The sequence below is a fragment of the Musca vetustissima genome, unplaced genomic scaffold (assembly GCF_032173495.1).
Source record: "Musca vetustissima isolate MV318-11 ecotype Yass unplaced genomic scaffold, APGP_CSIRO_Mvet_v1 utg54550, whole genome shotgun sequence".
Lineage (NCBI taxonomy): Eukaryota > Metazoa > Arthropoda > Insecta > Diptera > Muscidae > Musca > Musca vetustissima.
In genome coordinates, this window is record NW_026886493.1 from 32,181 (window position 1) to 46,777 (window position 14,597).

Sequence of the window (14,597 nt, forward strand, 5' to 3'; positions counted from 1 at the left end):
AATTATACATATTACAAATAATTAAAATTATTTTTTTTAATTTATATATAATTTCGTTTGGGGAAATTTACTTAGAGGCTAACTTAGGTGAATATATAATTACTTAAAATAACTTAAATATAATTATTTCATACAAATAATGCTTTCAATTGCTCAGAACAAGGCATGGATTATTAAAAAATATTTTTTTAAGCAATCTTTACCAGGCGTGGATTTTTTTAAAAACTATTTCTTGAGAGGCTCCAACAAGGCGTGGATTTTTATAAAACTATTTTTAGAGAGACTCCTACAAGGCGTGGATTTTTTTAAAAACTTTTTTTTGAGAGACTCCTACAAGGCGTGGATTTTTTTAAAAACTATTTTTTGAGAGACTCCAACAAGGCGTAGATTTTTTTAAAAACTATTTTTTGAGAGACTCCTACAAGACGTAGATATTTTTAAAACTATTTTTTGAGAGACTCCTATATGGCGTGGATTTTTTTAAAAACTATTTTTTGAGAGACTGCTGTAAGGCGTGGATTTTTTAAAAACTATTTTTTGAGAGACTCCAACAAGGCGTGGATTTTTTAAAAACTATTTTTTGAGAGACTCCTATATGGCGTGGATTTTTTTAAAAACTATTTTTTGAGAGACTCCTGCAAGGCGTGGTTTTTTTAAAAACTATTTTTTGAGAGACTCCAACAAGGCGTGGATTTTTTTAAAAACTATTTTTTGAGAGACTTAACAAGGCGTGGATTTTTTTAAAAACTATTTTTTGAGAGACTTAACAAGGCGTGGATTTTTTTAAAAACTTTTTTTTGAGAGACTTAGCAAGGCGTGGATTTTTTTAAAAACTATTTTTTGAGGGAATCCTGCAAGAGTTGAATTTTCATATTACCCTTTACAAAACTATTACGTTGAAATCTCAAAAAGGAAACAATCACAACACGTGCCAATAAAAAAGAAGGAATTAAGTCAATTTACCAAACTTTCAATGAATGGTGGGTGGCCAACAAATATCGCACTCAATTCAGCTCAAAAGTATGCTACATACTTCTTTCCTCTTCTCCGAACCAAAAAAAAAATACAATAAAGAAAATAGCATAAAAACTTTTGTCGATTGAAAGTTAAAAGCCAAAGAAATTGTTGCACAAAGGAATACTGCAAATACCAATATGGCAATAACAGAAATCCTTCGCTCGACTTCATCTATATATTCATATGAGTATTAACAACAACAACGAGGACAACAATTGCGAAAATTCTTTACACTCAAACGGAAATATTTTTTAAAACAGGATTTTTTGTTGGGCGCCACACACACACACATAGAAAATGCCTACATCACTGAGTGAGTGACTAAGTGACTGCTGGGTTGACTCAATGGCTGGCTGACTGGTTTTTTGCCTGGCTGCTGCTGCTGCTGCTTGGCCACTATAGCAAACGAAACGAATCGGAAACAATATAACGCACTTAACATGGCCATTGGCAATAAAAATGATTTATAAGCTTCAAAATACCGGACCATATTGTATATAAAAACTTGTGACCTGCATGCAAGCCAGCCAGGCGAAGAGGGCGGTTTGGTTACACGAATTCTGCCAGTTGACATTTTCTGTTGACGTTATTGCGAAAAATCCCAACCAAGTGAATGGCTTGCCATGCCCCATTTAAAAAAAAGGGTGACAGAACTGATGTGACCATAAAATAATAATAAAAAAATATATTTAATGGCCGTGTTGATGGCAAATCGATGTACTTATATTTTCTTTATGGCTGTCATAAAAATCTGATCATATACATATATGTGGTGACCACAAAACTAATAGGGTTAGTGGGAGACTACAACTAGTAAAACTGCAATTGTATTGAATTTCTATTTGAAAGGGAATTTTAAATGCAGCTGTTCGCCTGAAAGTATGCACCAGATTTGATTTTATTAATAAATATATTAAAAGGTAGGTGGAAATAAATAAATTTTATTTTAGGGACCATCCTCACAACTGGATTTAAAAAAAATTTAGGGATTGATGTAAAAAAAAAAATTATGGGCCGCTGATAGGCGTGGATTTTTAAATAAATATTTTTATGGACCCTTGATAGGCGTGGATTTTTAAATAAATATTTTTATGGACCCTTGATAGGCGTGGATTTTTACCATTGCAACAATGTTTAAAAATAGTAGTTATTTTTAAATCACAATATTTCCACTTTGACCCTTGCAAAGTGTGGATTTTTAAAGTAAATATTTTTATGGACAACTTGATAGGCTCCAGTTTTTAAATGGCAATATTTTTATGTAACAAAAACAACAACAACTCGGCATTTTTAAAGCAAATATTTGTTGGAGACAAGGCGAAAAAATTTTTATTTACAATATTTTTATGGACTTGACTGCACTGCTCTGTCATTACTATCAATTACACAAACAGTTTTGTTTTGTTAACAAAACTTCGGTATTGAAACAAACAAAAACTAGAGGGGTGAGAGGATAGGGAAAACACTATTGAAAATTTACATAGATGGTAACAGAAGTGCAATACAAAGTCCCTTAAAACATATTTTTTAATCGGACGAATATATATGAATATGTGGGTGCTATATGATAGGCGTGGATTTTCCCGAAACAACCAAATATTTTTAGACCAATTCATTACGCTATGCCAAATTTTTAAATCGAAATATTTTTAGGAACTTGATAGGCGTGGATTTTTAAATAAATATTTTTATGGAAAATATATAGGCGTGGATTTTTAAATATATATGGGAGTGGATTTTAAATGGACCCGATCTTCGTGGATTTTTAACACACATCATATTAATTTAGGACCCTTGCAAAAGGCGTGGATTTTTAAATAAATATTTTTTATGGACCCTTGATAGGCGTGGATTTTTAAATAAATATATATATGGAGTTATATAATCGTGGATTTTTACGAAACTTAACACACATATTTTTAGACTTAATTTATAGGCTATGCCAAATTTCGATTTTTAAATCGAAAGATATATGGACCCTTGATAGGCGTGGATTTTTAAAATAAATAATATATATGGAGCTATATCTAACTCGGAACCGATTTTCCCGAAACACACCACTCATCATTCTAGACTCAATTCAGTACGATATGCCAAATTTCGAGCAAATCGAAACACAAACAAAGACTTTGGTGCACCATTTACCTAAAATCGGACGAAAATATATATGGGAGCTATATGGAAATCTGAACCGATTTTCCCGAAACACACCACTCATCATTCCAAATAAATATTTTTATGGACCCCTGATAGGCGTGGATTTTTAAATAAATATTTTTATGGACCCTTGATAGGCGTGGATTCACCATTTAATGTAAATCGGTGAAAATATATAGGAGCTATATCTAAATCTGAACCGAAATTTTTCCCAATTTCAATTGGGTTTGTCCTTGGGCCAAATAAGTGACGTATGCCAAATTTCATCCAATTCGGATAATAAATGCGACCTGTACTTTGTTTACAATTTTACATCGACATACGGACGGACGAACGGACGGACATGTATAAATCGACTCAGAAAGTGATTCTATGCATATTCTCAAAAGCAACCGTGGGTCTATCTCGATTATTTTTGCCTGTTACAAACATATGCACAAGGACATAATACCCTGTACCACAGTGTGGTGAAGGGTATAAAAAGGGGATTATATGGGGACTACACCAAAAAGGGGGCGAATATAAATAATTTTTAGTAGGGAGATTTGTTACCATATACGACTACAAAATACCAAATTGCAGCAAATTCGGTTGAAAAACGCCCTCAAGAACCCCAAAATACCGAAAATTGGGGGTACCCTTATATGGGGGCTATCCGAAAAAATGGACCTATTTTCATAATTTTTGGTGGAGAGATTTGGTACCTATTAAAAACTCAAAATACTAAATTACAGCTAATTCGGCGGAAAAATACGATCAAAACCCCCACAATACTGAAAATTAAGAGTTACCGTTCAGCGAATTCGGTTGAAAAACACGCTCAAGAACCCCAAAATACCGAAAATATGGGGATACCCTTATATGGGAGCTAGGCCTAAATGTGGACCGATGAAGCCCATCTTCGAACTTAACCTGCCTGCAGGCAAACGACGACTCTATGCAAAATTTTGGCGATATAACTCAATTCGTTTAGACGCTAGAGTGATTACAATAGACAGACATGCGGACATGGCCATATCGTCATAGAATTTTACGCTGATCAAGAATATATATATTTTATAGGGTCGGAAATGATTATTTCGATGAGTTACAAACGGAAAAACAAAATTAATATACCCTCCATACTATGGTGGAGGGTATAAAAATAGAACACAGCAAGCGGAGCAGTATAGTCGGACGGTGCCGACCATACGATACCCTACAGAAACTACCAGGAAACTCTAACATTCTGCGGATTTTTATTCCGAGCCTGGGCAATATATCTAGATAGTTGCACTCTCTTGCCCGATTAGAGGTCAACTGCACCTCTTCCTTACACTGGCGAATATTACTAATATTCAGTACAGTCCTTCTAATTACATGTTCATATTCGCTTCACCGTGGGTTGCGTTGTGATGTTCGGCTTATAACAGTGGCCAATAGATCGATTCGAAAAAAAAAACACAAAATAATAAGTTTTTGTTCCACTTCATACCAAAATTATTATCTGATCATCGCCGAAAATTATAGGCGTTGTCCTTGACAATAACTGGAACCTCATGGAACCTGAAAGCGATCAGCGCTATTTTTCCGCCCTGTAGTATTGTAATGTGTTACTAAATAATATCTGAATACGTAAGGACCTATAAATATTTACGTGTAACTCCCATATCTGAGTACATACGACCATTTAATTTTTAGCATTCTTCTTGGATATACTATCAACTTCTCGGGTATATGTCCTTCAGGTGCAAATATATACGCCAAAGAAAACAAATTTTGTAATTTTTCACACAAAAGTCAGGGTCATTTGACCCTCTAAATATTGACCGATCTTTACCAAAACAGCCATGCTTATTCTTTGGCCCGATTACCTTATCCATGTAAAATTTCACGATGTTCGGGCAATAATTGCGGCCTCTGGAGCAACCAGAAAAACCGTCAAAATTTTAGTATTTGGGCCATTTCATCCCCTTAATATTAACCTATCAATATGGGTCTTCATTAGATAGAACCCATCCTATGTGCAAAATTTCGTGAAGATTGGTCAATAACTGTGGCCTGTGTCGTGTTTACAAATTATAACGGACGACGGATGGAATGACACACATGTCTAGATCGACTCAGCTAGTCGAGATATGACGATCGGTATACTTAAAGATGGGTCTAGGACCAATATTTCGCGGCGTTACAAACTCTTGAGGCTGCACAAAGCTATAATACCCTGATAACATAGTTGTGTAGGCTATAAAAATCCACACCTTGTAATGGTTCCTTAAAAATATTTTTAAAAAAAATCCGCTCCTTGTAAAGGTCCATATATTGGATCCTTAATGCATTATTTGTAAAAATCGTAGTTATTGCCTTCCTACGCCCTTTCCACAATATACCCCTCCTTTAAAACCCACACCGTAATAAATTTAAAAAAAAAATATTTCCTTTTGTTCCACACCATTTACACGACATAAATTTATTTCCTTCTTTTTTCGACCCACATATGTTTGGTTATTGTTATTATTTTTGCCTGATTTTTTTTTCTTTGTATATGTGTATGTATTCTGTTTTTAAATAACATATGTATGTTTTTCCATTATTTCATCGATAACATATAAATCCATATTAACATAATTATTTATGTGAATTGTTTGTATGGTTTTAAGTATGGGTTGTTGAGCTCTCTTGGTGAAAGTTTGGTCTCACATAAAGGTCCTTTTGATGTTGTTTTGCTGCGAGAAAGGTTTTACATTTTATTGTTGCTGTAGTTAGTTGTTGTAGTTGTATTATTGCTGTTGAGGTTTTTAATTAATTGGCATTTATTTCAATTTTTATTTTGTTGTGTGTAACGAGGTTACAGATTGGTTTTCTTTTTGGCAAATTGCAGGGCACTTAAGTGCATGTTGGTGAAGCAATGGCTGAAGGCAGGCGGCTGTGAGGAGGATGTTTGAGGGGTTGAGACGAAAATATTTAATGATTTATGGTTTTGTGGTCACCTTTAATAATAATGATTGGTGTTGATTGTATGGTCACCATAGATTAAATGCGTTCAATGATTTTGTATACAATTAAATTTTAGATTTTTTTTTTGCCTAAAAGTATGCATCACACATTACTCAAATTATGAAAATTATACAAAATAATATCCTTTTAAATCCACTAAAATAAAATTCATAATTTACTAAGACCAAAGATTATTTTTTTTTTAATGAAGAATAATGTCTTTGGGTCTCCCTGTCCTGCCATTTATCTTTAATTTTTGTTTAAAGCATTACTGCTGGCATTTGTTTTGAAATTAATCTACAAAATCCACCATCCATTAAGCTAATTACAAAATACACACACAAGTGACAGCCAACAAAGAACTTCGAAGGGAAAGAAAAATATAACAGCTGTTCTTCAATTTCATTTTTTTGCAGCCTTAAGATATGCTACAAAATAAATATAACTAAAGAATAAATGGATATATTTTCCACGCCTTATACAGAACTTGAAAAAAAAATATTTAAAAAATCCACGCCTTATATAGAACCCGAAAAAAATTATTTAAAAAATCCACGCCTTATATAGAACCCGAAAAAAATTATTTAAAAAATCCACGCCTTATACAGAACTTGAAAAAAAATTATTTAAAAAATCCACGCCTTATATAGAACCCGAAAAAAATATATAAAAAATCCACGCCTTATATAGAACCCGAAAAAAATTATTTAAACAATCCACGCCTTATATAGAACCCGAAAAAAAATTATTTAAAAAATCCACGCCTTATATAGAAATCGAAAAAAATTATTTATAGAACCCGAAAAAAATTATTTAAAAAATCCACGCCTTATATAGAACTCGAAAAAAATATTTAAAAAATCCACGCCTTATATAGACCTCCAAAAAGAATTATTTAAAAAAATCCACGCCTTATATAGAACCCGAAAAAAATTATTTAAACAATCCACGCCTTATATAGAACCCGAAAAAAAATTATTTATAGAACTCGAAAAAAAAAATATTTAAAAAATCCACGCCTTATATAGAACTCGAAAAAGAAATATTTAAAAAATCCATGCCTTATATAGAACCCGAAAGAAATTATTTAAAAAATCCACGCCTTATATAGAACTCGAAAAAAAATTATTTAAAAAATCTACGCCTTATATAGGCCACGGAAAAAAATTATTTAAAAAATCTACGCCTTATATAGGCCACGGAAAAAAATTATTTAAAAAATCTACGCCTTATATAGGCCACGGGAAAAAGTTATTTATAAAATCTACGCCTTATATAGGCCACGGATAAAAAATCTACGCCTTATATGGCCCACGGAAAAAAATTATTTAAAAAATCTACGCCTTATATAGAACTCGAAAAAAATTATTTAAAAAATCTACGCCTTATATAGAACTCGAAAAAAATTATTTTAAAAATCCACGGCTTATATAGAACTCGAAAAAAATTATTTAAAAAATCCACGCCTTATAGAGGTCGCCTTAATGAAGGCCCTAAAAATAGTTTTTAAAAAATCCACGCCTTATAGAGGTCGCCTTAATGAAGGCCCTAAAAATAGTTTTTAAAAAATCCACGCCTTATAGAGGTCGCCTTAATGAAGGCCCTAAAAATAGTTTTTAAAAAATCCACGCCTTATAGAGGTCGCCTTAATGAAGGCCCTAAAAATAGTTTTTAAAAAATCCACGCCTTATAGAGGTCGCCTTAATGAAGGCCCTAAAAATAGTTTTTAAAAAATCCACGCCTTATAGAGGTCGCCTTAATGAAGGCCCTAAAAATAGTTTTTAAAAAATCCACGCCTTATAGAGGTCGCCTTAATGAAGGCCCTAAAAATAGTTTTTAAAAAATCCACGCCTTATAGAGGTCGCCTTAATGAAGGCCCTAAAAATAGTTTTTAAAAAATCCACGCCTTATAGAGGTCGCCTTAATGAAGGCCCTAAAAATAGTTTTTAAAAAATCCACGCCTTATAGAGGTCGCCTTAATGAAGGCCCTAAAAATAGTTTTTAAAAAATCCACGCCTTATAGAGGTCGCCTTAATGAAGGCCCTAAAAATAGTTTTTAAAAAATCCACGCCTTATAGAGGTCGCCTTAATGAAGGCCCTAAAAATAGTTTTTAAAAAATCCACGCCTTATAGAGGTCGCCTTAATGAAGGCCCTAAAAATAGTTTTTAAAAAATCCACGCCTTATAGAGGTCGCCTTAATGAAGGCCCTAAAAATAGTTTTTAAAAAATCCACGCCTTATAGAGGTCGCCTTAATGAAGGCCCTAAAAATAGTTTTTAAAAAATCCACGCCTTATAGAGGTCGCCTTAATGAAGGCCCTAAAAATAGTTTTTAAAAAATCCACGCCTTATAGAGGTCGCCTTAATGAAGGCCCTAAAAATAGTTTTTAAAAAATCCACGCCTTATAGAGGTCGCCTTAATGAAGGCCCTAAAAATAGTTTTTAAAAAATCCACGCCTTATAGAGGTCGCCTTAATGAAGGCCTTAAAAATAGTTTTTAAAAAATCCACGCCTTATAGAGGTCGCCTTAATGAAGGCCCTAAAAATAGTTTTTAAAAAATCCACGCCTTATAGAGGTCGCCTTAATGAAGGCCCTAAAAATAGTTTTTAAAAAATCCACGCCTTATAGAGGTCGCCTTAATGAAGGCCCTAAAAATAGTTTTTAAAAAATCCACGCCTTTTAGAGGTCGCCTTAATGAAGGCCCTAAAAATAGTTTTTAAAAAATCCACGCCTTATAGAGGTCGCCTTAATGAAGGCCCTAAAAATAGTTTTTAAAAAATCCACGCCTTATAGAGGTCGCCTTAATGAAGGCCCTAAAAATAGTTTTTAAAAAATCCACGCCTTATAGAGGTCGCCTTCATATAGGCCCAAAAAATAATTTTTAAAAAAATCCCCGCCTTATAGAGGTCGCCATAATGTAGGCCCTAAACATAATTTTAAAAAAATCCACGCCTTATAGAGGTCGCCTTAATGTAGGCTCTAAAAATAATTTGTAAAAAATCCACGCCTTATAGAGGTCGCCTTAATGTAGGCCTTAAAAATATTTTTTTTAAATCCACGCCTTATAGAGGTCGCCTTAATGTAGGCCCTAAACATAATTTTGAAAAAATCGACGCCTTACAGAGGTCGCCTTAATGTAGGCCCTAAAAATAATTTTTAAAAAATCCACGCCTTAATGTAGGCCCCAAAAATAATTTTTAAAAAATTCACGACTTAAATTAGGCCTTAAAATGTTGTTCCTTCTTTATTTTTATACCCTTCACCACACTGTGGTACAGGGTATTATGTCTTTGTGCATATGTTTGTAACAGGCAAAAGGAAACGAGATAGATACATGGTTCCTTTTGAGAATATGCATAGAATCACTTTCTGAGCCGATTTACGCATGTCCGTCCGTCCGTCCATGCATTTTTGTGAACAAAGTACAGGTCGCAGTCATGATCCGATTTGCATGAAATTTGACATAGGTCACCCTATTGAAATTGGGAAAAATCGGTTCACATTTAGATATAGCTCCCCTATATATTTTCGTCCGGACGAAAAAATATATATTAAACAAATTTTTTTCAAGGCTCCCAAGGATCTATATTATGGATGGATTTATTAAACAATTTTTTTTCAAGACTCCCAAGGATCTATACAAGGCGTGGATTTATTTAAAATATTTTTTCAAGGCTCCCAAGGATCTATACAAGGCGTGGATTTATTTAAAATATTTTTTCAAGGCTCCCAAGGATCTATACAAGGCGTGGATTTATTTAAAATATTTCTTCAAGGCTCCCAAGGATCTATACAAGGCGTGGATTTATTTAAAATATTTGTTCAAGGATCCCAAGGATCTATACAAGGCGTGGATTTATTTAAAATATTTTTTCAAGGATCCCAAGGATCTATACAAGGCGTGGATTTATTAAACAAATTTTTTCAAGGATCCCAAGGATCTATACAAGGCGTGGATTTATTAAACAAATTTTTTCAAGGATCCCAAGGATCTATACAAGGCGTGGATTTATTTAAAATATTTTTTCAAGGATCCCAAGGATCTATACAAGGCGTGGATTTATTAAACAAATTTTTTCAAGGATCCCAAGGATCTATACAAGGCGTGTATTTATTAAACAAATTTTTTCAAGGATCCCAAGGATCTATACAAGGCGTGGATTTATTTAAAATATTTTTTCAAGGATCCCAAGGATCTATACAAGGCGTGGATTTATTTAAAATATTTTTTCAAGGCTCCCAAGGATCTATATTATGGAAGGAATTATTAAACAAATTTTTTCAAGGCTCCCAAGGATCTATACAAGGCCTGGATTTATTAAACAAATTTTTTCAAGGCTCCCAAGGATCTATACAAGGCGCGGATTTATTTAAAATATTTTTTCAAGGCTCCCAAGGATCTATACAATGTTAAGTTAAGTTAAGTTACAAATTTAAGTTTCCTCAAAATCGGCTCAGATTTAGATATAGCTCCCATATATAGATGGGCTCAGATTTAGATATAGCTCCCGATTTAATGTAAATAGTGCACCAAAGTCCCTATATATCTCTCGATTTCCACGAAATTTGGAACAGCGTAGTGAATTAGGTCTAGAAAGAAGTGTGTTAAATCTATATTGAAAATTTCCCCATCCTGATTTATATCTGTCAAGGCCATTTGTAAACAATAGATATGTCACAGATCGTGTCATAGTAATTTCATTTCAATTTCATTATACTCCAACAATGAGGTGGCATTATTCTTGAAAATGAATGGAACTCTGTATTCAGTTGTTGTTGTTTTTTTCCGAAATAATTTTTCTTTCTATTCTATCATTCTGATAGTTTGAAGTTTAATGCGCTTGTGTGGGTGTGTGTAGGCGTTCCGTTCACCATTACCAGCAATTAATCTAAAAGCTTCTTTTTAATAAAAACCAGAAAACAAGAGAATAGAAAGGCAACATTTGTAGCAAGAATAAACATGATGGTTTTTGTTTCAACTCAGATGAGTTTTTTTTTGTGTATTTGTGGAAAACTGTTTTCCATTTGTTGAGCCTTATGGCTTTTCTTATGCCTTTCATTTAAAGACAAAGAACGAAAGCTAACCCCAAAAAGTATGCAATAGAAAATGTGGTGGTTTCTCCCCCTTCGAAAACATGAAGACTAAAAATTAAATATTTTAATGAAAAATTTTCAAGGCCCAATATAAGGCGAAGATTTTTTAAAACATATTTTTATTGCCTATCATTAGGCGTGGATTTTTTAAAGATTATTGTTTAAGACCTACTATTAGATGTAGATTTTATAAAGAATATTTTTTAAGGCCTACTATTAGGCGTGGATTTTTTAAAAAATATTTTTTAATACCTACTATTAGGCGTGGATTCTTTAAAGAATATTTTTCGAGGGCCTAGAATAAGGCGTGGATTTTTTAAAGAATATTTTTCGAGGGCCTAGAATAAGGCGTGGATTTTTTAAACAATATTTTTAAGGGCCAGAATAAGGCGTGGATTTTTTAAAGAATATTTTGTCATCGATTGGCAGACCTAAGGCGTGGATTTTTTAAAGAATATTCTTCAAGGGCCTAGAATTAGGCGTGGATTTTTTAAAGAATATTTTTCAAGGGCCTAGAATAGGGCGTGGATTTTTTAAAGAATATTTTTCGAGGGCCTAGAATAAGGCGTGGATTTTTTAAAGAATATTTTTCGAGGGCCTAGAAAAAAGCGTGGATTTTTTAAGAATATTTTTCGAGGGCCTAGAATAAGGCGTGGATTTTTTAAAGAATATTTTTCGAGGGCCTAGAATAAGGCGTGGATTTTTTAAAGAATATTTTTCGAGGGCCTAGAATAAGGCGTGGATTTTTTAAAGAATATTTTCAAAGGCCCTCAATAAGGCGTGGATTTTTTAAAGAATATTTTCAAAGGCCCTCAATAAGGCGTGGATTTTTTAAAGAATATTTTCAAAGGCCCTCAATAAGGCGTGGATTTTTTAAAGAATATTTTCAAAGGCCCTCAATAAGGCGTGGATTTTTTAAAGAATATTTTCAAAGGCCCTCAATAAGGCGTGGATTTTTTAAAGAATATTTTTCGAGGGCCTAGAATAAGGCGTGGATTTTTTAAAGAATATTTTTCGAGGGCCTAGAATAAGGCGTGGATTTTTTAAAGAATATTTTTCGAGGGCCTAGAATAAGGCGTGGATTTTTTAAAGAATATTTTTCGAGGGCCTAGAATAAGGCGTGGATTTTTTAAAGAATATTTTTCGAGGGCCTAGAATAAGGCGTGGATTTTTTAAAGAATATTTTTCGAGGGCCTAGAATAAGGCGTGGATTTTTTAAAGAATATTTTTCGAGGGCCTAGAATAAGGCGTGGATTTTTTAAAGAATATTTTTCGAGGGCCTAGAATAAGGCGTGGATTTTTTAAAGAATATTTTTCGAGGGCCTAGAATAAGGCGTGGATTTTTTAAAGAATATTTTTCGAGGGCCTAGAATAAGGCGTGGATTTTTTAAAGAATATTTTTCGAGGGCCTAGAATAAGGCGTGGATTTTTTAAAGAATATTTTTCGGGGGCCTATCTGGACTCTTAATTTTTATAAAGCATTTCGTGACTCCCTTAGAAATACTTTATAAAAATCCTCTAATATCGTACTTGAGATTAATCAGCTGTTTCACTTATTCACTACGATTGTCGCCTAAAAGTATGCACCTGTATTGTCATTGTTATGATTTATGCCTTATTTGTAAAGGATTTTTAAAAAACTTACTATTCAAACTTCTTTCATAAATCTTGAGGGTACTTTGGACTTAAAGTGATTATAAAAAATGCTACATTTTTTAAAAACCTTTTTTTCATTTACGGCGAGGCGGCTGATTGTGTTGGCCCCTCTTGAAAATGTTGAGGCAAAAAGAGTTTTTCTTTTTATGTTTGTTTCAAAATGACATACGAAGAATGCTTAAAAGCTTATTTGTGACATTTCTTGTGGATGGCCAGAGAGGAAAAAAAGTTTATGGGTGTTGCACTAAACATTTGTGTGGTGCATAAAAACCATTAAGGTTTTTTTGCTCTCCTGCCTTGGCTCATCAAGAAAGGAAAACTTCTGTGAGGTCCTTAAAATGATCTCTGGATACCACAGAAACTATTTTTTTTGTGTTTGTTTCTATTTCTATGTGGAATGTTTGTCATGTGAGTGTGCGAGTGAATGTGTGTGTGAAGTTATTTAACCTTATGGTCCTGGAACCATCACAAAAAAAAAAAACTCGAACAACAGCTTTACAAACAAGTTTGCAACAAAGTAGCAACAGTTTCTTGTTGCAGAGCAAAACACAAAAAAAAAAATTAGAAAAAAAAATCCAAAAGCAAAAACACACAAACTTATCTAAATTCCTCCAAGCTGCGGGTTGAAGTTGTAACACAGAACAACTGTTACACATTTTTGCAAATTGTTTCTACATTTGTTTCCGCTCGGTCGCACACTTCGTTCGCTTATTCCTTATAACCCCCCAAGGTGCACTTACTTACATATTAATCAGACTACTTATAATTTAAGCTGCCACACAAATGCAGGATTTTCTATTAGGTCATTACATATGAATTGCACGCCGAGATTTGCAACTAAATACCGGACACATTTGTTCGGAATACGTTCAAGTACTTAATGATGACATTTTTCCTGAACTTAAGTGGACGTTAACTACTATTGGAGAGGATTCATTGATAAAAAAAAAATTGGGATTAACAGGCTTCGAAAAGGAAACCAATGATCGTTAAGGAAATCCTAAAAGTATGCAGCACACATTTATAATTTCATTGGATTACGCCTGAAAGTAGGCAACATTAATAGAATAAGCGGGGATTTTTAAAAAAATTATTTTCATGGCCTATATAAGGCGTGGATTTTTTAAATAATTTTTTTCTGTGGCTTATATAAGGCGTGGATTTTTTAAACAATTTTTTTCTGTGGCCTATATAAGGCGTGGATTTTTTAAATAATTTTTTTCCGTGGCCTATATAAGGCGTGGATTTTTTAAATAATTTTTTTCCGTGGCCTATATAAGGCGTGGATTTTTTAAATAATTTTGTTTCGTGGCCTATATAAGGCGTGGATTTTTTAAATAATTTTTTCCGTAACCTATATAAGGCGTGGATTTTTTAAATAATTTTTTTCTGTGGCTTATATAAGGCGTGGATTTTTTAAACAATTTTTTTCTGTGGCCTATATAAGGCGTGGATTTTTTAAATAATTTTTTCCGTAACCTATATAAGCCGTGGATTTTTTAAATAATTTTTTCTCACACCTTAGCCTATATAAGGCGTGGATTTTTTAAATAATTTTTTTTTTAATTTTTTTGATAGTCCTTGTGTGGTTTTTTTGTTTTGAATTAAAACGATGTTTTTTATATCCTCCCCCTTAATTACATTAATGTACACCTGAGTGCATTTTACTGTAAATGCCATCAACTAGAGTACAATAA

General features: G+C 33.1%; 1 protein-coding gene across 1 annotated transcript in view; it reads right to left on the reverse strand.

The window, feature by feature from the left end:
• LOC133333977 (neuronal acetylcholine receptor subunit alpha-7-like) overlaps nucleotides 1-14,597 on the reverse strand; it is a gene marked incomplete at its 5' end in the record, with an annotated part of 70,062 nt that overhangs the window by 25,360 nt on the left and 30,105 nt on the right. The window lies entirely within an intron of this gene.